This window comes from Hemiscyllium ocellatum, chromosome 21 (assembly GCF_020745735.1).
Source record: "Hemiscyllium ocellatum isolate sHemOce1 chromosome 21, sHemOce1.pat.X.cur, whole genome shotgun sequence".
Taxonomy (NCBI): domain Eukaryota; kingdom Metazoa; phylum Chordata; class Chondrichthyes; order Orectolobiformes; family Hemiscylliidae; genus Hemiscyllium; species Hemiscyllium ocellatum.
The window spans coordinates 49,516,023-49,538,832 of NC_083421.1; the positions used below are offsets into that span (position 1 = coordinate 49,516,023).

At 44.6% G+C, this 22,810-nt stretch overlaps 1 protein-coding gene across 5 annotated transcripts in view; it reads right to left on the bottom strand.

Annotated features, from left to right (window-relative positions):
* garnl3 (GTPase activating Rap/RanGAP domain like 3) overlaps window positions 1-22,810 on the bottom strand; it is a 444,876-nt gene that overhangs the window by 176,696 nt on the left and 245,370 nt on the right. The window lies entirely within an intron of this gene.

The window sequence follows — 22,810 nt, forward strand, 5'->3', positions numbered from 1 at the left end:
CACACACACACACACACACACACACACACACCATGGGTGCTGGGGAAAAATGAGCACTACCACAGTTAGGAGGTAGTGTGGGGAAAGGAGAAAAGAAAAAAAAATAAATAAATAGGAGTGTCAGAGGTTCTGTTCACCCTGAGAACTGGCTCTGAGGGAGCTGGATCAGTGTCAAGGACTCTCCATGTCTAAATAAAGGTTGACCTGGTGACAGAATACCAACCTCTGTGGAGTTATTGCAGGCAACACAGAAACATAAATCCCAAAGATAGTAGAAAAGCATGGAACAATAAGAAGGGAGAAACTTTAAACAGTCAGGATTAATAGAGAAAAAGTAACAGGAAAATTAATGGAGCTAAAATCTAACAGGTTCCAGGGTAGTCTACACCTTAGAGTCTTAAAGGATATTATTAAGAGCTGTGCAGGTTAGGTGAACTGGCCATGCTAAGGTGCCCATAGTCTTAGGTGCATTAGTCAGGGGTAAATGTAGGGGAACGGGTCTGGGAAGGTTGCTCTTCGGAGGGTCGGGGTGGACTTGTTGGGCCAAAGGGCCTGTTTCCACACTGTAGGAAATCTAATCTAAAAAGATATTATTAAGCCGGAGAGGGTTCAAGAAAAGACTTACCAGAATATTGCCAGGATTGAGATATAAGGAGGCTGGATAGCCTGGGACATTTTTTCACTAAAGCATCAGAGGTTGAGGGTGACCTTAAAGAGGCTTATAAAATCATGAGGAGTTTAGGTAAGATAAATGATAGGTGTCAAGACTAAGGGCATACTTTTAAGGTGAAAGGAGAAAGAATAAAAAAAGGCACGAGGGACAATTTTTTTACGCAGAGATGGTTCGTGCGTTGTTGCGGGTACAGTTACAACACTTAAAACACATTTGGATAAATACATGAACAGTAAAGAGGGATATGGGCCAAGCGCAGGCAGGTTGGACTAGTTTAGTTTGGGTTTACGGTTGATTAGACTAGATTACTTACAGTGTGGAAACAGGCCCTTCGGCCCAACAAGTCCACACCGACCCGCCGAAGCGCAACCCACCCATACCCCTACATTTACCCCTTACCTAACACTACGGGCAATTTAGCATGGCCAATTCACCTGACCCGCACATCTTTGGACTGTGGGAGGAAACCAGAGCACCCAGAGGAAACCCACGCAGACACGGGGAGAACGTGCAAACTCCACACAGTCGCCTGAGTCGGAAATTGAACCCGGGTCTCAGGCACTGTGAGGCAGCAGTGCTAACCACTGTACCACCGTGCCGCCCACAATGTGGACTGGTTGGACTATTGGGTCTGTTTCCGTGCTCTATGACTCTATGGAATTTCAAGTCTAGGGGGCACATTTTTAAAGTGAGAGGAGAGAGAGTTAAATAAGAATCAGTGGCAATATTTTTACACAGAGGATTGTTTGCATGTGGAATGAACTTCCCGAGGGAGTGGTGGATGTGGGTACAATTACAACATTTAAAAGACATTTGGATGGATAATGAAGAGGAGAGGTTTGGAGGGATATGAGTCAGGAGCAGGTAGGTGGGACTAGTCGAGTTTGGGATTATGTTCGACATGGACTGGTTGGACTGAAGGGTCAGTTTCTGTGCTCTATGACTCTGAGTTGCTGCAAAGATTTGGGCAGCACGGTGGCACAGTGGTTAGCACTGCTGCCTCACAGCGCCAGGGACCTGGGTTCAATTCCCGCCTCAGGCGACTGACTGTGTGGAGTTTGCACATTCTCCCCGTGTCTGCGTGGGTTTCCTCCGGTGCTCCGGTTTCCTCCCACAGTCCAAAGATGTGCGGGTCAGGTGAATTGGCCATGCTAAATTGCCCGTAGTGTTAGGTAAGGGGTATATGTAGGGGTATGGGTGGGTTGCGCTTCGGCGGGTCGGTGTGGACTTGTTGGGCCGAAGGGCCTGTTTCCACACTGTAAGTAATCTAATCTAATAACAGATGTATTGGATATAATCTTCCAAATTCCCCAGATTCTAAAAATATTAGAAAGCTGCAGAAGTAATGCCATAATTCAAGAACAGAGGGAGTCAGAAAACCATTGGCCAGTAAACTGAACGATGACTTCGGGAGGGATGAGGGAATATTAACATTAATTATCAAAGAGGTAGTGGCAGGTTGAGAAAATCATAATACAATCATGCAGAGTCAACATGGTTTTGTGAAAGGGAAATCGTATTTGTCAAATTTACTAGAGCTCTTTGGGGATTTACAGTCCTTTTTCGCTTTGGGAATGCACAGGATACCAGTAAAATCACAGATGGACAATCATGTTCAGTTTTGAACTCTTTACTTAAGGACAAGTACACTTGTCTTGGAAACAGTGCCTGTTCAAAGTCTCAGTCTGGTATGGAGTATTGGGTATAACTGCTCCAAGAGATGGAAGTGATCATGGACTGTAGGGCAAACAAAATGATCATGTAAACACACAGTGGCAGCTGGCTGTTATATCGTGCCTCATTTGATGTTCCTCTAAGGTCAAGTGGTGTGTATATGCAGCCGGTTCTGTCCATTCTGAGGTTTGTCCAAGACCAAAGTGAGCCTGTTTAGCTTCAAAACCTTGACCAGCCTCAGTCTGATCTTTGTGAATGTCATCAGAGCTTGAATTGGTAATCACACTCAAAACCCACTTGGAATGGCTGGAATATATTCAATATCACAGTTTCCACTGCTCCACAGCTGGCCTTACTTCCACTCCTATGTCTTATGTGAACTGAGGGCCAAGATTGATATCTTGACCGTACTTGTATGAACGTAAGGTAATGGCATCTCGCTGAGGCTAAGCAGGAATAGTGCTGTGTATGATCCCTGCCTCTACAGGCAGTCACTAGAGAGGACCAGAATTATAAAAATGTTCCATTGCTCACTGCACCCTTCTTGCATTGCGTTCCAATCTCATTTTACTGAATGTTTCACTCCATTCATTGTGTCTTGTCTGGTGCAAGAAAACATTACAATGGACTAATTGAAGGATTATCTGTGGCATTCACCTCGTTCACCAGAGTAAATGTATTCTTTTGCGAATGTGTCAACTTTTAAAACCAAGACTTGAACATCAATTTGCTGTAATAAGGAAAATGTATGTACAGCTTTATTCTTGCTAGTCCTGTTAAAATCAAGTCCATAACATATTCTGCAACATATCCTTCCAATATATATCTTTTGTAAAACCATTTACCTCTACTTTACTTCTGGTGTCATTCAAATGTACATTCAGTACCTTGACATTACATAATATTCCATCAAAAGTTACAGAAGCTTATCTTAAGGAAGCCAAATATGTTAAGAAGGAGTTTGGTAATTGAGCAAAATACCACTTTACCCTTCCGCTGCAATGGCTCAGTGAACATACAGGGAACCGACACATTAACCCTCTTTCCTACATCGTGATGAATATTCGTACTACTGGGGTTGATGTCAAGAGAGAAGGAAGTTCACCTAAACTAGTGTAATACATGTTGGAATAATGCTTTTGTTGTTATTACTAAGGAACTAGAAAATCTCTGTTTATGAGCAGAGTTGGACATTAGAAAGATGAAAATAGAGAAGGGAAATTGAGATGGTCAGGAAGAGTAAAATGTGTATGTGTGAGAGAGAGAGAGGGACGCGAGGGAGAGAAAGGGGGGGATGTCAGATAGACAGAATGTGTCAGGCAGCAAGAGAAGAAACCAGGGGGAATGAGCCAATGTGTACAACAAAGCCTGATTAACCTCATTTTCAAATTGCCAGCATTGTTAAGTCTACTGGAAACTAAAGCGAGGAGCCAATTTCATAACATTTTAAAAAATTAAATCAGAGATAAGTACAACACCAGCCAGATAATATTTATTGCCCATTCCTGAGACACATACAAGTGGGGAGGTGGTAGCATAATGGTCATGTCACTGGGTTAACAACCCAAGAGTGCCAGCCTAACCTCCTCAAATCTCAGCCCACATGGGTGAGAGTGAAAGGTGACTGTTTTTAAAAATATAGAATTGTAAAGCTAGTCTAATGGTGACTGTATAATCATCGCTGATTGTTATAAGGGCTCATTCAGTTCACTAAGACTCTTATCTCCACTTCCACAACAATTAACCACTGCTCTGAAATACCGAGAGCACCACTTGCTTCAAAGGCAATAAAGATTGGCCCAGCCAGCAATCACCACAACCTGTAAGCAATTTATTTAAAAATAAAGTGGGGTTTCAGTGCTGATCCGGAAGATTTGTGGGAGATTGAGTCAGTGATGCTGGAAGAAAGGTGACATGGTTCCAATTCAGGGTGGTGCTTGACTTGTGTGAGGGAACTGCAGCTGGTGATGGTCTTACATGGCATGTGCCCTTGTCCTTCACGGTGTCAAGGTGCCAGGTTTGGGTGATGCTGAAGAAGAAGCAATAGCAAGTCAATGTGGTACACATGTCACCTATTGCAACACAGCTCTAGCAGAGCACAGGGTGAGAGGGTGAGCTGTGCCACTTGCTCTGAAGACACCGTGATTAATGTGCGTCACTGTCTTGGCACAGTCAGTCACATTGCTGGTCAGCTGCAGCCAAAAGCGAATACCTTTATTCTTTTGCATACACCTCTCACTTCCTAACTCTATCCCATCCTATAGAGTATACCTCTCACTTCCTAACTCTACCCCATCCTATGGTGTACACCTCTCACTTCCTAACTCTACCCCATCCTATGGTGTACACCTCTCATTTCCTAACTCTATCCCATCCTATAGTGTACAATTCTCACTACCTGACTCTATCCCATCCTATAGTGTACACCTCTCACTTCCTAACTCTATCGCGTCCTATAGTCTACACCTCTCACTTCCTGACTGGATTCCATCCTATAGTGTACATCTCTCACTTCCTGACTATCCCATCCTATAGTGTACACCTCTCACTTCCTAACTCTATCCCATCCTCTAATTTACAATTCCCACTTCCTGACTCTATCCCAGCCTATAGAGTACACCTCTCACTTCCTGACTCTATCCCATCCTTTCATGTACACCTCTCACTTCCTGACTCTATCCCATCCTGTAGTGTACACCTCTCACTTCCTAACTCTATCCCATCCTCCTGTGCTTGCCAAACGCTGCCCAAGTAGTGATATGCCTTTGAAGCCTTTCTCGAGGTTAAATGAGAAGATGTTCCCTTCAATATTTTGCATTTTATTAATGCATTTCCCACCCACACTACACATATGCTCTATACACCTATAAGATACCTGGACCTGCAGGTAAGAATAATTATCTAAATCTATATCTGCATATCCGAGCAATCATCAAAATTATTTTCTCCATAAAACCCGATGCTATCAGTATGCTATCAATCTAGCATGGCTTCCACAGAACAATAGAAGAAAAGTAATCTTTGGTGATAGAAAATAGTCAGCCAGGTTACAGCTCAATTTAATTTCTCTACTTCCTCAGGAGGCTAAGGAAACTTGACATGTCCACAAGGTCTCTAACTAATTTTTACAGACGCAGCATAGAAAGTATCCTATCTGGGTGCATCACAGTTTGGTTTTGCATTTCTTCTTCCCAAGACCGCAGGAAACTACAGAGAGTCGTGAACACAACCCAGCCCATCACACAAACCAGCCTTCCATCCACTCACTCCATCTGCACTACCTGCTACCTCAGCAAAGCAACCAACACCATCAAAGACTCCTCCCACCCCGGTTATGCTCTCTTCCAGCCTCTTCCATTCGGAAGAAGATATTAAACTTTGAATGCACATACAAACAAATTCAAAAGCAGCTTCTTTCCTGCTGTTATCAAGCTTTTGAATGGTCTTCTCAAATGTTCATTCTCATCTCTCTCTCTCTCACTCTCTCTGCACCTTCTCTGTGGCTGTAACACTGTTTTCTGCACTCTGTTCTGCCACCCTGATGCATTTTGTATGGTATGATCTGCCTGTACAGCACACAAGATAACGCCTTTAATTGTATCTCTGTACATGTGACAACAATAAATCAATCCATCAATCAATTTTCTAACCTTTTCAATAGAATCAAGGGTAGGTTGTGAGATAAACTGCTGATTCATCATTGCCTGCTTCACTTTCCCACTGAAGACCAATATCAGCTCCCTGCCTGCTTTCACGAGCTCAAACTAATGCATGAAAACAATCGTTCACCTCCTCAGCCCCACAAAGTGATCCACCGCTGGCTCATGCTATTCTACATTCCAGACTATTGAAATATGTTGATAATGAATGCATTGGTGGTCATCTTCCAAAATTCTATAGATTCTGGAGTGGTTCAGCAGATTGGAAAGTGCCAAATGTCACCCAATTAAAACAAAAGGAGAGAAAATGGAGAACTACAGACCTGTTGGCCTTAAATACATGGTAAATGGACATTTATTGGGTGCTGTCATCAGGAATTTTGAACAGGAAACTGCTGTTAATGAATGTGTTGGAGCTTTTTGAGAATGTTACTAACAGTTGGTGTTTCATCGGTTGGGGCATACAGTATAAAAACTGACGAGTCATGTTGCAGCTCTATCAAACTTTAGTTAAGCCACATGTGGAATCTTGTGTAGAGTTCTGGTCGCCACACTACCAGGCAGATATGGAGGCTTTGGAGAGAGGATAGAGAAGCTTTACCAGGCTGTTGTCTGGTTTGGAGGATATTATCTATCAGGAGAGATTGAACAAACTTGGTTTGTTTTCACTTAAACGTCAAAGGATGAGGGGTGACTTGATGAGGCACGGAATAGAATGGATAGTCGGAGCCTTTTTTCCCCGGGGTAGAAATGTCAATTGCTAGGGGACATAAATTGAAGCTAAAAGGGGATAAGTTTAAAGGAGATGTAAGCGGCAGGTTTTTTTTATCCAGATGGTGATAAGTGGCTGGAATGTGTTGAAGTGATGGAGACAGATTCAATAGCAGCATTTAAGAAGTGTCATGACAGAGACATGAAAGGCAGGGAATAGAGGGAGACAGACCACATAGAGACAAAATGTTTTTACTTTTGAAAGGCATTATGTGTCAGTGCAGACATGGTGGGCCGAAGGATCTGTTCCTGTGTGTACTGTTCTTTGTTCTCTTTGCTCAACATTGATAAAGGCCAGTCGGTAGGCATAGTATAATTGGATCTTCAGAAGACTTTTGATAAAGTCCACCACAGGAGGTTAGTTAATAAAATTAAAGCAATTTTTTATGCAGTGGGTGGTTCGTACGTGGAATGAACTTCTAAAGGAAGTGGTGGATATGGGTACAATTACAATTGTTAAATTGTCCATTGGTGTTTTAGTCAGGGGTAAATATAGGGCAGGGGAATGGGCCTGGATGGGTTACTCTTCGGAGGGTCGGCATGGACTTGTTGGATCGAAGGGCCTGTTTCCACACTGTAGGGAATCCAATCCAATGACTAAAAGACAATTGGATAAGGACATGATTAGGAAAAGTTTAGGGAGATATGGCAAGGAGCAGGCAGGTGGGAGTAGTTTGGGAATAATGGTTGGCACGGACTGGTTGGACCGAAGGGTCTGTTTCTGTGCTGTACGACTCTATGACTCACATGGGATAGGAGGTAATGTACTGGTATGGATTAAGGATTTGCTAACAAACTGAGAACAGGAAGTAGGAACACCTCGCTCATTCTCACATTGACAGGCTGTGACTAATAGGGTACCACAAGGACGAGTACATGGGCCCAAGTTAGCCACTATATACACCAATGGTTTGCTGGTGAGGACCAAAAGTAATATTCTCAAGCTTGTGGGTGACAGAAGGCAAGATGGAAGTGTGTGCTGTGAGAGGAAGATGCAAACCAGCTACAAGGGGATTTGGTCAGATTTGGTAACTGAGCAAGAGCTTGGCAAATGGAACATACTGTGGAAAAATGAGAGTTGATCCACCTTCATAGAAGAAACAGTGTATTTCTTAAATGGTAAGGGGGGTAGATGCACAGTGGAACTTGGATGTTCTTCGCAATAAGTCACTGAAGATTAATATTCAGATTGAACAAGCTCTTAGAAAGGCTAAAGCAACGGTAGACTTTATCATGAGGTGATTTGAGTACAGGAGGTGTGAAGTCTTGCTCAGTTGTGTCAAACATTGGTTAAACTATACTTGAAGTACTGTGTGCAGCTTTAATCTCCCTACCTTTGAAATGATAATATTACCACAGAGGGAATACAACTAAGGTTCATCACACTCGTTTCCAGGATGGTGTGACTGTCTATGAAGTGGGATTGGGAAAACTGAGCCTGTATTCTTGTGAGTTTTGAAGAAAGAAAGATGATCTCAGTGAGAGCTACCGAATACCTAAAGGGAGCAGATATGAGAAATGCAGGCAAAATGTTTTTTCCTGGTTGGGACATCTAAAGCCAAGAGACACCATTTCAAATTAAGGGGGAAGCCTTTGTGAAGGTTTATAGCTCAGGTTGAGGTTTAGGGTGTAGGTTTGCTTGCTGAGCTGTAGGTTTGATATCCAGACGTTCCATTACCTGGCTGGGTAACATCATCAATGGCGACCTCCAAGTGAAGCTTGGTAATGAAACGTCTGGATATCAAACCTACAGCTCAGCGAGCAAACCTACACCCTAAGGGGGAAGCCATTTAGGACAGAGATGAGGTAAGATTGTTTTTACTTGTTGGTTTGTAAATCTGTGGAATTCTCCATCTCAGTGGGCTGTGGAAGCTCAGACACTGAGAATCTTTGAAGCTGCAATTGACAGATTTCCAAATACTAATGATGGAAAAGAATATTTTGCTAATGTAGGAAAGAAGTACTGAAGTGGATGATCAGCATGATCATATTGAATAGCTGAGTAGACCCAATGGCCTAACTGGCCTACTGCGCTCCTAAAGCAATATAGATAAGAAGTGGTCGTCACAAATTTAGATACATATCCTGTTGTCACTTAGGAAATTGGCTAGTATATTTTCCATGGTCTGTAAGCACAGAATTGATTGTCTAAACTACCTTGTCTCATTGCATTCTCTGTTTTGTTCTAATTTACAATGCCTCGAACAAATTGACCACATATCAACTTGCATGAGACCAGTGTATACAGCAACTCATAAAGACACAGAATCAAAGAGATGTACAGCATGGAAACAGATTCTTTGCTCTAATTCAAGCATACTGACAGATATCCTAACCTAACCTAGTCCCATTTGCCAGCATTAGGCCCATATCCCTCTGAACCCTTCCTATTCATATACCCATCCAGATGCCTTTTAATGTTGTAATTTTACCAACTTCCACCACTTCCTCTGACAGGTGGAAGGTGGTACAATTCCATCCACGCACCACCCTCTGCATGGAAATGTTCCCCCTTAGGTCCCTTTTAAATCTCTACCCTCTCACTTTAAACCTATTCCCTTTAGTTTTAGACTCCCCCAACCTGGGAGAAAGACCCTCTCTATTTATCCTATCCATGACCCTCATGATTTTATGAACCTTTACAAAGGTCACCCCGCCACCTCTGACATCCCAGAGAAAACAGTCCCAGCCTGTTCAGCCTCTCCCTATAGCTCAAACCCTCTGACCTGGCAATATCCTTGTAAAAGAGGTAAAACATCTCCGGGACACCCGCACCAATCAACCACACCGCCCCGTGGCCCAACATTTCAACTCCCCCTCCCACTCTGCCGAGGACATGGAGATCCTGGGCCTCCTTCACCGCCGCTCCCTCACCACCAAACGCCTGGAGGAAGAATGCCTCATCTTCCACCTCGGAACACTTCAACCCCAGGGCATCAATGTGGACTTCAACAGTTTCCTCATTTCCTCTTCCCCCACCTCACCCTAGTTCCAAACTTCCAGCTCAGCACTGTCCCCATGACTTGTCCGGACTTGTCCTGCCTATCTTCTTTTCCACCTATTCACTCCACCCTCTCCTCCCTGACGTATCACCTTCATCCCCTCCCCCACTCACACATTGTACTCTATGCTATTTTCTCCCCACCTCCACCCTCCTCTAGCTTATCTCTCCAAGCTTCAGGCTCACTGCCTTTATTCCTGATGAAGGGCTTTTGCCCGAGTCTGCACTTTGGATGCTGCCTGACCTGCTGTGCTCTTCCAGCACCACTAATCCAGAATCTGGTTTCCAGTATCTGCAGTCATTACTTTTACCACATTGATTTTAACCCTACTGCGAATCCTCTTGCAAGGATGCCTGCCTTGAAGAAGTTTTCCTCCTCTCTCTACAAGAATCTCAGGGAGTCCCTCTCCCACTGCAACTCCCAGGTCATTTCCTCTGCCCTGAAACTCTTCAACCATGTCCTGAAACAAACTCAGTACCACAGCCACATTTGCTTCCTCAGTGCCTGCCTCCGTAACCAACTCATCCCACACGGACTCCGGACCACCTTTAAACCAGCAGAGTTCGGACGCGAACAGGACAAACAGTACAGAGTACAGATTCAAAAACCAGCAACAGTTCTCCTTCAAGAGCCTCTGCTCCACGCTCGCAGCAATGCACCGACACCTAACCTCTCTACAGACAGCCCTGCCTCAGCTGAGGGCCACACTCTCTCAGAATTGCAAAGGACCCACTCTGTACTACATCCTCAGGAGAATTCATACTCTCAACAAACAGTATTTCAATTCCATCTCAAACATCAAAAACTGTAAGTACAACAAACTCTTAGCTACTCACCTCCATAACCAGCGCTCATCAAACATTCCAGAAGAATCCCCTGGCCTCGGAAACGACTCAGATGCCATTAGCCAAGTGGCTGATGCAGCTACCACCCCCATGCTGACTGATGATATCCCTTCTGCCCTCATCATGGCCATTCCCACAACCACTTCCGCCCCCTACAATTCCTCATGCATCACACGTGACATCATGTCCGCTCCTCCCATCATCGCTGATGCCACACACTCAATGACTTCCACCACCCCTACTGCTGTGGTCACCACCACTTCCGCCCCCACCAGTGCCACTCACCTGCATTCTGCTGACACAGCCCCCACAGACCCCACTGTCACTATCCCCACCCCGCAGAACCCTAAGGGGAACACTACCCCTGCTCATGACTCCACCCCCATTCCCCCCACCATCACACCACTCCAGTTACTGTCTCCGACCCCACTCCCAGCTCCACACCCACACCAGATCCCAGCTCCCAGCCCTGCCGAGTTTTCACCATCCCTCCAGACCTCCCCCTCACTGAGGATGAATGATCAGTCCTCAACAAAGGACTCACCTTCATCCCCCTCCGTCCACACTTTAATGAATTTAATACACACCGTAATGTCGAACAATTCTTCCGTCGCTTCCACCTCCGAGCTTACTTTCACAATCAGGATTCCCACCCACCTTCCAAGGATCCCTTTGCCCACCTCCAACACACTGCATCCACCTGGACACCCCACACTGGCCTATTACCTGCCCTCGACCTCTTCATTTCCAACTGCCGCCAGGACATTAACCGCCTCAACCTGTCTACCCCCCTCCCCCACTCCAACCTCTCACCCTCACAATGCGCAGCCCTCCAATCCCTCTGCTCCAATCCCAACCTCACCATCAAGCCAGCGGATAAAGGGGGCGCAGAGATAGCCTGGTGCACTGACCTCTGCACTACTGAAGCTAAATGCCAACTCGAGGACACCTCTTCCTACTGCCCCCTCGACCATGACCCCACCCCCCATCACCAAACCATCATCTCCCAGACCATACAGAACCTCATCACCTCAGGAGATCTCCCACCCACAGTTTCCAACCTCCTAGTCCGGGAACCCCGCACTGCCCGGTTCTACCTCCTTCCCAAGATCCACAAGCCTGATCACCCTGGCCGACCCATTGTCTCAGCATGCTCCTGCCTCACTGAACTCATCTCTACTTACCTCAACACTGTCCTATCTCCCCTAGTCCAGGAACTCCCCACGTACGTTCGAGACACCACCCACGCCCTCCACCTCCTCCAAGACTTCAGTTTTCCCAGCCCCCAACGTCTCACCTTCACCATGGATATCCAATCCCTCTACACCTCCATCGCCATGACAAGGGCCTCCAAGCCCTCCGTTTTTTCCTCTCCAGACGTCCCCAACTGTACCCTTCCACCAACGCTCTCATTCGTTTGGCCGAACTGGTCCTCACCCTTAACAATTTCTCCTTTGAATCCTCCCACTTCCTCCAGACCAAAGGGGTAGCCATGGGCACATGTATGGGCCCCAGCTATGCCTGTCTCTTTGTTGGCTACGTAGAACAGTTGATCTTCCGTAATTACACTGGCACCACTCCCTACCTCTTCCTCCGCTACATTGATGACTGCATTGGCGCCACCTCGTGCTCTCGCGAGGAGGTTGAGCAATTCATCAACTTCACCAACACATTCCATCCTGACCTTAAACTTACCTGGACCATCTCTGACACCTCCCTCCCCTTTCTGGACCTCTCCATCTCCATTAATGACGACCGACTTGACACTGACATTTTTTACAAACCCACCGACTCTCACAGATACCTGGATTACACCTCTTCCCATCTTACCTCTTGCAAAAATGCCATCCCGTATTCCCAATTCCTCCGCCTCCACCGTATCTGCTCCCAGGAGGACCAGTTCCATTATAGAACACACCAGATGGCCTCCTTCTTTAGAGACCGCAATTTCCCTTCCCATGTGGTTAAAGATGCCCTCCAACAAATCTCGTCCACATCCCGCACCTCCGCCCTCAGACCACACCCCTCCAACCGTAACAAGGACAGAACGCCCCTGGTGCTCACCTTCCACCTTACCAACCTTCGCATAAACCAAATCATCCGCCGACATTTCCGCCACCTCCAAAAAGACCCCACCACCAGGGATATATTTCCCTCCCCACTCCTTTCCGCCTTCCGCAAAGACCGTTCCCTCCGTGACTACCTGGTCAGGTCCACGCGCCCCCTACAACCCAACCTCCCATCCTGGCACTTTCCCCTGCCACTGCAAGAACTGTAAAACCTGTGCCCACACCTCCTCCCTAACCTCTATCCAAGGCCCTAAAGGAGCCTTCCACATCCATCAAAGTTTTACCTGCATATCCACTAATATCATTTATTGTATCCGTTGCTCCCGATGCGGTCTCCTCTACATTGGGGAGACTGAGTGCCTCCTAGCAGAGCGCTTTAGGGAACATCTCAGGGACACCCGCACCAATCAACCACACTGCCCCGTGGCCCAACATTTCAACTCCCCCTCCCACTCTGCCGAGGACATGGAGGTCCTGGGCCTCCTCCACCACCGCTCCCTCACTACCAGACGCCTGAGGAAGAACACCCCATCTTCCGCCTCGGAACACTTCAACCCCAGGGCATCAATGTGGACTTCAACAGTTTCCTCATTTCCCCTTCCCCCACCTCACCCTAGTTCCAAACTTCCAGCTCAGCACTGTCCCCATGACTTGTCCGGACTTGTCCTACCTGCCTATCTTCTTTTCCATCTATCCACTCCACCCTCCTCCTTGACCTATCACCTTCATCCCCATCCCCAATCACCCAGTGTACTCTATGCTACTTTCTCCCCACCCTCACCCTCCTCTGGCTTTTCTCTCCAAGCTTCAGGCTCTCTGCCTTTATTCCTGATGAAGGGCTTTTGCCCGAAACGTCTGCACTTTGGATGCTGCCTGAACTACTGTGCTCTTCCAGCACCACTAAACCCAATATCCTTGTAAAGTTTTTCAGAACCCTTTCAAGTTTCACAACATCTTTCCTACAGCAGGGAGACCAAAATTGCACATAATATTCCAAAAGTGGCCTAACCAATGTCCTATACACTTGCAATGTGACCTCCCAACTCCTATACTCAGTGCTCTGGCCAATAAAGGCAAGCATACTAAACACCTTCTTCGCTATCTTATTCACCTGCAACTTCACTTCCAAGGAACTATGAACCTGCACTCCAAAGTCTCTTTGTTCAGCAACACTCCCCAGGACCTTACCATTAAGTGTACAAGTCCTGCCCTGATTTGCTTCTCCAAAATACCTCCTACGTTCACATCCAAATCATTTATATAAATGACAAAAAGCAGTGGGCCCAGCACCAATCCTTGTGGCACACCACCGCTCACATGCCTCCAGTCTGAAAAGCAACCCTCCACCACCACCCTCTGTCTTCTACCTTTGAGCCAACTCTTTATTTTCTGTGATCTGATTGACACCCAATCAATAAGAAAGTCCACTGCTAATAATCATATGTTTCCATTCCATTCTTTGTCCTTTGCTGCCTTCTTCCACCCATTTAAGATTTATATTGCCAATGATGTTCCTCTATTCCCAATTTAAGACACATACCTGAAAACAGTCTGATGGATTTTACTCATACTATTCCTCTGACTCAGGACTGAAGAACCAAACAATGTGAATAACTAACTTGGGATAAGATTATTAAAACTCAGAAAACAAAGGACCAGGTGAGGGACAAAGAGTCAGGAGACTTCACCTGCATGAGACGTGGACCCAGTGAGTTGTGAATTAGGTGCTCAGAGGGAAAAAGTGCTTTCAGTCAGAATTTTTGCAACATATATTAGTATCAGAAGTTGTAAGGCTTAACAAGATAAGCCAAGTGAAATAAAATAAATGTAATGTTCTGATCCCAGTTGATGTCGCTACTGGACAAGCCAGAATCTAGAAAGTTATCTGGCTTGAAGGATCATTTTTAAAAAATTCCTTGGTGGCCATTCACTGGAGCATAAACACAAAGTGGTAGATCTGATTTTATCCATAAAACAGATGTTTATTATACAAATGAAATGGAAAAAAAAGCTAAATCTTACACAGTGTGAACGATTTCAAAACACTGCAAAACCTTCATTCCCTAATACCATCGCTCTACATTTAATCAAAATCTGGAGAAATTTTCTTTTCTTGTCCAATCTGTAGAATTGACTTAGTTAAGGGTTATGGAGAGCAGGTGGCTAAGTGGAGCTGAGTCTACAAAAAGATGAGCCATGATCTTATTGAATGGCAGAGCAGGCTCGAAGGGCGAGATGGCCTACTCTTGCTCCTATTTCTTATGTTCTTATGGTCTTAACTGCTTCTCCTCAGCTCCCATCTGTAACCTGCAAAGTCTTTTTCTTGGAACACTCATACAACTGACAGCTTAGACTTTCTTAGTCTTTTAATAATCTGCAGAGTTCGAACCAAACACATCTGTTCTGGAAGGTTCACCAATTATACACGTTCACTAAGGTGACATACTCCTTTAACTGCTGTGAACAACATCGTTTTCTAGGATTGACTTCACTTACATCTGACCCCAATCAGATCTCCATCAAACTGACCGCAAAATCTCTTTCACTAATTTTTAAAAATGTGATCATCCTTAATTCTGCTCAATGTTTCCATTTTGCTTTCATATACCCCACAGTATAAACAATTTCCATTAACACTCCAGGCAGCCTGGGGTCACCTGCTATCTGATACACATACAGGTTTTAAGTAATGGTTCCAGAAAGATTGACCTCGTTAATGTTTAAGTCACAAAAATCAACCAATTATTAGTTTGAAATTTAAACTCTGAGAAAAGGATAATATAGGTAAATCACACACCTTTCATCACCAAAAATAAAGCAAAATAAAATAAGGTTAATGTAAGTGAACTAGACTTAAGCCAATACAAGGGCAGCTTGGTTGCATGGAATGCGTATCCTGCAGTTTGTGGGAATTGTAGACACTGTTGGTAACTTGACCATCACCCTTGTAGAAAACGTCACTGACTGTAAAAATCTGAACAAGGTTTTGGAGCTCAAGCAGCAGCGAGAATCTCTGTCATACATGCACGAGGCTGATAACCAGAGAAGTGCTCACACCACAACATACAGGCTGGAGCCAGAAAGCGAATGGATGAGTACCAGACAGCCCAAGAGAATCAGGCAGGTAGTGCAGGACTTCCAAGCTTCCACTTACAAAGTGTTTTTCCATTTTCAATACTGACCAGGATATTGGTTCCTTGGAAGAGTTCAGTCAGAGCGAGGTACATGGCACCATGGGCAGTTCAGTTGTATAAGATGGGAAGAAGTGGGGAAGAACAGTAGGATAGAGACCTGTTATTTCAAGGGAGGACAGCTGTTTGTGTGGCCATTGATGTGTCTCCAAGACAATGTATGGTCCCCTTGGTGTCGGGATCAAGGGGATCACAGAGCAACTGCTGGATACGCTTCTGGGGCAGGGTGAACTACCAGAGGTCATACAGAGTATTGGTGCACAGACCCCCATATGGGTTTGGTGGTGTAATCGTGATATCACTAGTGCTATTAGTTAGAAGCCTGGGATTATGTCCTTGGAACATGGGTTCAAGACCGACCATTACAGCTGGTGGAATCTAAAATTCAAATCATAACTTTTAAAACTAAAAGGTAGTCATGTATTGACTGTTCACAAGTATTCTTGAGGGAAAGAATTTGCCATCCTTACCTGCATATGACTCCTCATTTTACTATGGTCATTCTAACTGTCCTCTGATCCAGCAAGGCATTCAGCTCAAGGGGAATTAGGAATGGACAACACATACTGGTCTTCCTAGTGACACCCGCAACAACAAAAACATTAAAAATCCAATTTAAGTCCTCCCCTTAATGAAAAGGAATCATGTCGAGATGCTCAATTGAGAGAGAATTTGATTCAAAGGCTTCTGATCATACAGAGTCCTTTTGATAACTACATCATGTAAAAAGCTCTTGTAGTTCAAATTGAAATACTTACATATCCCACAGAGCTTTTCATTTCGTAGTGGAGACTGCAGTGCCCCTCAAACCTGATCAAACCTTTGTACGTCACGCCACCTCCCTGACTGTTTCTCCTGTGTCCATAACAAGCAGATTGTACTTTATTTCCAGGAGGGACTGCCTCTAGATTACAACAGTGACAACACTTCAGCAGTACATCTTTGGCTGTAAAACATTTTGCATCATCCTGCAGTTGGAAAAGGGGCTGCATAAATGCAAGTTCTGCCTCTCCTCATGCAGTATTCTCCAGGGCAATGCTGTAGATGTCAGAAAGGGGTCAGTGCATCATTTCCACTGACCTTGTCGTCCGATAATTTGGGTACAAACTACAGCAAGCAAACCGAGGTGTAATACAATCAAGGATTGCACACACAAAACTATTGCAAATAATGAGCATGTCCCACTCATAACCTCAGGTAGAGAAAGCTTCTGGCTTGGAGTGCCACTGCCTTATCAGGAGAGCTCCTAATGCCCTCAGAAGTGGAAGGGCCCAGCACTTCAGTACAAGGGACAACACCAAAGCGTTGGTCAAATGAGCAGGCGGACAATCCTTCTTGGCTTCCTCTGAAGTTCCAACAGATCATTCCATTCCACATTAAGCCGTAATTACAACGCGCTTGTAACCCAACGGCAGACCTCCACTCACAGCTCCATTGATGGGGAAGCAGCCCTGTCAGTCGAAGGCACGGCCGGTAATAACTGAAGCTTGGGCTAATGTCTTAGGTAATATCTCAAGCCAGCCACTTCCAAAAAGGACCACTTTCAGCAAACAACTCACTCTATTGTCAAATCCTTCACTATATCCTGGAATCATTCGTGAGCTGAAGCAGAAGTGAATCAATCGGATAAACTACAAGTACAAAGAGTAGCTGCTCTGTGACAGGAGTATCTGTGTTCCTTAATCTAGAGAGTCTCTCCATTGTCTGCATAGCTTGTCAACAGAGTGGCTCCCTATTCGCTCGCTGCTCTTACCACTGGACTCAATTCCACCCACTTATCCCACTCCCCTCCAAACCCACCACCCTACCCCATTATCCCCAATCCTCCATTGGTGCAATCTGCCAGCAACAACTCTCCAAACCTCGTTGAACAGCTCCTACCAAAGCCACAATCTCTAACACCCAGAAAGATATAAACATAGACATCCCTCAATTCCCCATCACTGTCATGAGGTCAATATCTGCTCCACATCACAATTTAATTCCTTTTTTAATGCAGATAATGACACATTGAAAACTCCAATGTATGACACACTCGAAAAATTATTGCCTTAATTACACTGATGCAAAATGCAATTAACACTAATGTGCTCAGTAAATACAGTAGCCAAACTATCAACCTCTACCTGAACAACTGAAATATATTGTTTAACAGATGAAAAGAGCAAAGTTGAACTGTTTTGCCTCATTTATTTGTCCGCAAGGACCAATATATAAATTGTTGCCTCGTCAATATGGTTAGAACACAGTTCTGGTGCATCACACAAGAGACAGCAGAGTAGTAGGATGCATCAAAAGGTTTAGATGAAGAGAGTAAATGATGGCATGGGCCAACTGGGCTAAATGGCCTGTTTCATTTGGATGTAATCTCCAATGTCTTCAGAGGCTACCTTAATAGGGGCACAAACCTGTCTTGTCACTGTTTCCCTTTTAAATAGTTTGATCTGTTCAAGGAATCCCACTGCACTCCTATTTAAAAAGAGTAAAATAAATCCAACGTTTTGTTGGATGGTGATATTGTAGTAATGTAGCCCCTAGCCCCTAGTGATTGTATCAAGGTCAGCCAGGTGGACCTCACTGACTATGAGTTCCCTGATTGGGCCTGTTAGCCTGGTCCAATCAGGGAGCCCTGGTTGACAGATAAGAACAGGAATGTCAGAGATCCTGCCCACTCTGAGAGCTTGCTCTGACAGAGCTGAATTAGTGTCTAGGACTCTCCATGTGGAAATAAAGGGTGACCTGGTGACAGGATACTGACCTCTGTAGAGTTATTTTACCTAGTAATCCAGAAATCCTGTGTTTCTGGGACACAGGATCAAATCCCAGCAATGTATCTGGAATATTACGCTGGTTTCTGTAATGGTGATCATGAGAACGACCATTGATTGTAGAGAAAAATAACTCAAGTAGTTCACTGATGTCCTTTAAGGAAGGAAATCTACTGTCCTTTTACCTAGCTTGGCCTACACGTGACTATAGACCCACAGCAATGTAGTCGACACCGAACTGCTCTCTGAAATGGCCTAGTAAGCCATTCTGCTCAAGGGTAATTAAAAATAGGCAAAAATGCTGGCCTTGGTCCATGGCACCCACATTGCATGAAAGAACATTCAAGGCAATGGGCTTGGAGCGGGAAGTGGGACAAGTTTTTTGCAGTACGGACTCAATGGACCAAAGGGCCTGTTCTGTCCTGGCAGGACAGGTGATTTTAACAAAGGCAAGAAACCGCTCCACAACTGTGTTTTCAGGCAGTGGATGCTGTGTCCACTCAAAGCAAGTACAATCACTGCTCACAACGGGAAACACTACAGAACCAGTAGCTGCAATGAAAAAAGGATGAACACACATGCTATTGACAGAAAAACAGAGCCTGAACCCTGGCACAGCTTTTTTGAAAAGAGGCTGTCTTTTGAACCTGGTGAAAACACATGTTCTGTTTTATCTGAAATGCTGGAAATCATAGCAGGTCAGGCAGCATCTGTGGAGAGAGAGCAAGCTAATGTTTCGAGTCCAGATGACTCAGCGCTGAGGTTAGCTCTGATGAAGAGTCATCTAGATCCGAAACGTTAGCTTGCTGTCTCTCCACGGATGCTGCCTGACCTGCTGTGATTTCTAGCGTCTGTGGTTTTCAGTTCAGATTCCAGCATCTGCAATAATTTGCTCCTGCTCTGTTTTACCGGTCTGATACACGAGTCACAATGGCATAAGTAGCAGCTGTTTTTTTTTAATGAAAGGAGAACTTCAGATATAGAGCAAGTGAGGTTTGGAAAGTGACACAACTTCTGGTTTCAACCAACTTGAACAATTCCATCCCTGCCAGGTCCCATATGATAACTTTGAACAGTCGGTTAATTGACTGGGAGGGTCTTTGGCCATTGCGCATGGGGATATAGAAGGTGGGATCACCAGCATTGACAAATAGCTCTTTCCTTTCATTTCTCCTCCAGCCCTCTGCATGCTAAGGAATGCAGAACAAAATCAGTCACACAAATGGTTGATCATCTCAGTGTTGGCCCTACTGACCTCACCAACTGTATAATCCTTTTTAATATCAGTTGGATGCAATTTCCTAATGAACACAGTGTGCAGGATACACACCAAACTGCTTCTCTCTGATGGCTCTCCACATTAAACTAATAATTGCACAATACAATGGAAGGGCACTATGGTAAAGTTCTGGAGCTTGCCATGTAACAATTAGGATTTAATCAGCTCAGAAGAACTGAATCAGATGTATTTTAATTTTATCTAATTGCCTCTTAATCACTGCAGGCACTAATTAAATGCAGGTGCATCGAGAGTCATTTTTCCAAAGGATTCAATATTTTAAACACGCAGATAGGTGGGACTTTCCTTGCAACGTGTGGTATTGCTGCTGCATTCAGTTTTCAAAGGGCAAAATGACTTTCCTGAATATGGCATAACAAACTCATCCTGGCTAACCAATACTCCTGATCCTCACTAACTGGTTTATACTTGTGCAGTCATCAGACCAACAGGCTAAAGGGGCCAAATGGCCTACTCCTGTTCTCATTCACATGTTCATACTCAATGACTTACAGTTGGAACTGTAACTCTGATATTGCACAAAGAAACATATAATTCCACATGAACTTTTGACAGCTCCAATTTGATATGCAGGTTAACACAGAAAATACAGGAGAAACTGAGCTGGTCTGGCAGTATGCATGGAGTGGAAAATATTTTGGGTCCAATATGATCCTTCTTCAGTTCTTCAGGCCTGCTGAGTTTCTCCAGTATTCTCTATGAGTGTTTTAGAAGTGACGCCTGTATGCAGGTCGGGTTACTGCTGAACATACAGGCACAGAGGCAGGCAGAAGAACTCGACACAAACATATGTTTTTGCAATTGTAGCTTGTTTGCTGGCAAAGTGTTTTTGGGCACTGACCACTCTAAGCGACCTCACTATTGGTGCTAATAAACCTCACCAACGGATTGCTTAAGTGAATCGCAGCCTTCACTGGTAAGTCAGTCGTAACAATAATAAGGAGCAGAAACTCTGTCCTACCTTCCCCTCACTAACTTGAAGCTCTGCAGTCTAGGATAATACACCATCAGCCTAACCCTTGTTGAGATCATTTAAAGCAGCTCTAAGTGAACAGACTCTGAGAGGCATCAGGACAGGGTGAGCTGTATTTCCTGAAGGTGCATTGGACCCAGATTGGGTTAGAAGCCACTGGCACCAATTCCAGATCGTTTACTACGAGGGAAGATTGGAGATACACCGGACCATCACTGGAACACAGAAGGGGTGGATTACGGAATCTCAAAATGGTTTCTGGCCAGCTAAACCAATGATCTAGATGAAGACATCGGGAGAACTGTCAGCTAATTTCCAGAAGGTTTTTGTGGTTATAAGGATCTTAGATGAGAAAAGCAGATTGTAGTCAGGCTTTGATGTGATTGGAAATGGGGCTAAATTGGAAGAAAAGAATCATAGATTCTACATTGAGAAAGCAGGCCATTCGACCCATCGACTCCACACTGATCCTCCAAAGAGCATTCCACGCAGACCCCTCCCCTCAACACTACCCCAGTAACCCGGCATTTCTCAAGGCCAATCCACCTAACTTACACATTTTTGGACACATTTGGGAGGAAACCGGAGCACCCAGAGGAAACCCCAAATAGACAGAGGGAGAATGTGCAAACTCCACATAGACAGTCACCTGAGGCTGGAGTCAAACCCAGTTTTAGTTTAATTACTAATGAAGGATCATATGAAATGTTAACTCTATTTTTCTCTCTCCATAGGTGCTGCCAGACATGATGGGTTTCTTTTGCACTTTCTGCTTTAATTTCAGATCTCCAAAGTCCACAGCATTTATGTCCTTTAATATAAAGTAACTTCTGCGCCACACAAGTGCCAGGCAATGACCATCTCCAACAAAAGAGAATCTAACTATCACCCCTTGACATTCAATGGTGTTACCATCACTGAATTCCCCACTACCATCATCATGATTCCTGATGAAGAGCTTATGCCTGAAAAATTGACTCACTTTCTCCTTGGATGCTGCCTGACCAGCTGTGCTTTTCCAGCGCTACACTCTTTGACACTACCACCATTACCATTGACCAGAAACTAAAGTGAAATATCCTTATAAACGTCATGGCTACAATAGCAGGTCAGAGACGGGAATCATCCAGAACTCAAATCCTGCACTAAAACTCACCTTCTGACTCCCCAAAACCCGTTCACCATCTAAAAGGTACAATTCAGGAGTTTAGTGGAATATTCCCACTTGCCTGGATGACTGCAGCTCCAATAACACTCAAGGCACCTGACATCATCCAGAACAAAACAGCGCACTTAATTGGCAACCAACCATCCCCTTCCAAATTCATTCTCTCTACCATCAACTCACAGTAGCAACAGTGTGTAATATCTTCGAGATGCATTGCAATTGGGACTAGTTTATCTTGGCAAACTAGGTTGGCAAGGATGAGTTGGACCGAAGGGTCTGTTTCTGTGCTGTATGACTCTCTGATTGGGAATGAATATCACTAAAATATAGTAAAAAACAAATCAAAGTGATTCATGGAATGTAAATCCTTATAACCAGAAGCCTAGAATATAAAGGGCCAAGAAGTTTTGCTACAGGTGTGTAAAGCACTGGTTAGTCCACACCTGAAACACCGTGTTCAGCCTCAGCACTGAGATTAGGAAGGAAGGATTAACTTTGGATGAAATGTCATGCAGATTGAGGGGAATGTGTGCAGAGCTTGGAGGGTCAGGTTGTGACGCAACCATAAAGAATCTTGGCTTGCATTTCCTAGAATACAGAAGGTTAAGGGGCAATTTGACTGAGATTTTTAGGATTTCAAAAAGGAATTGAGAGGATAGATCGACACTTATACAACAGGGAGAAAGTGAGTAAAGTCAAAAGGCGTGGTGTTGGAAA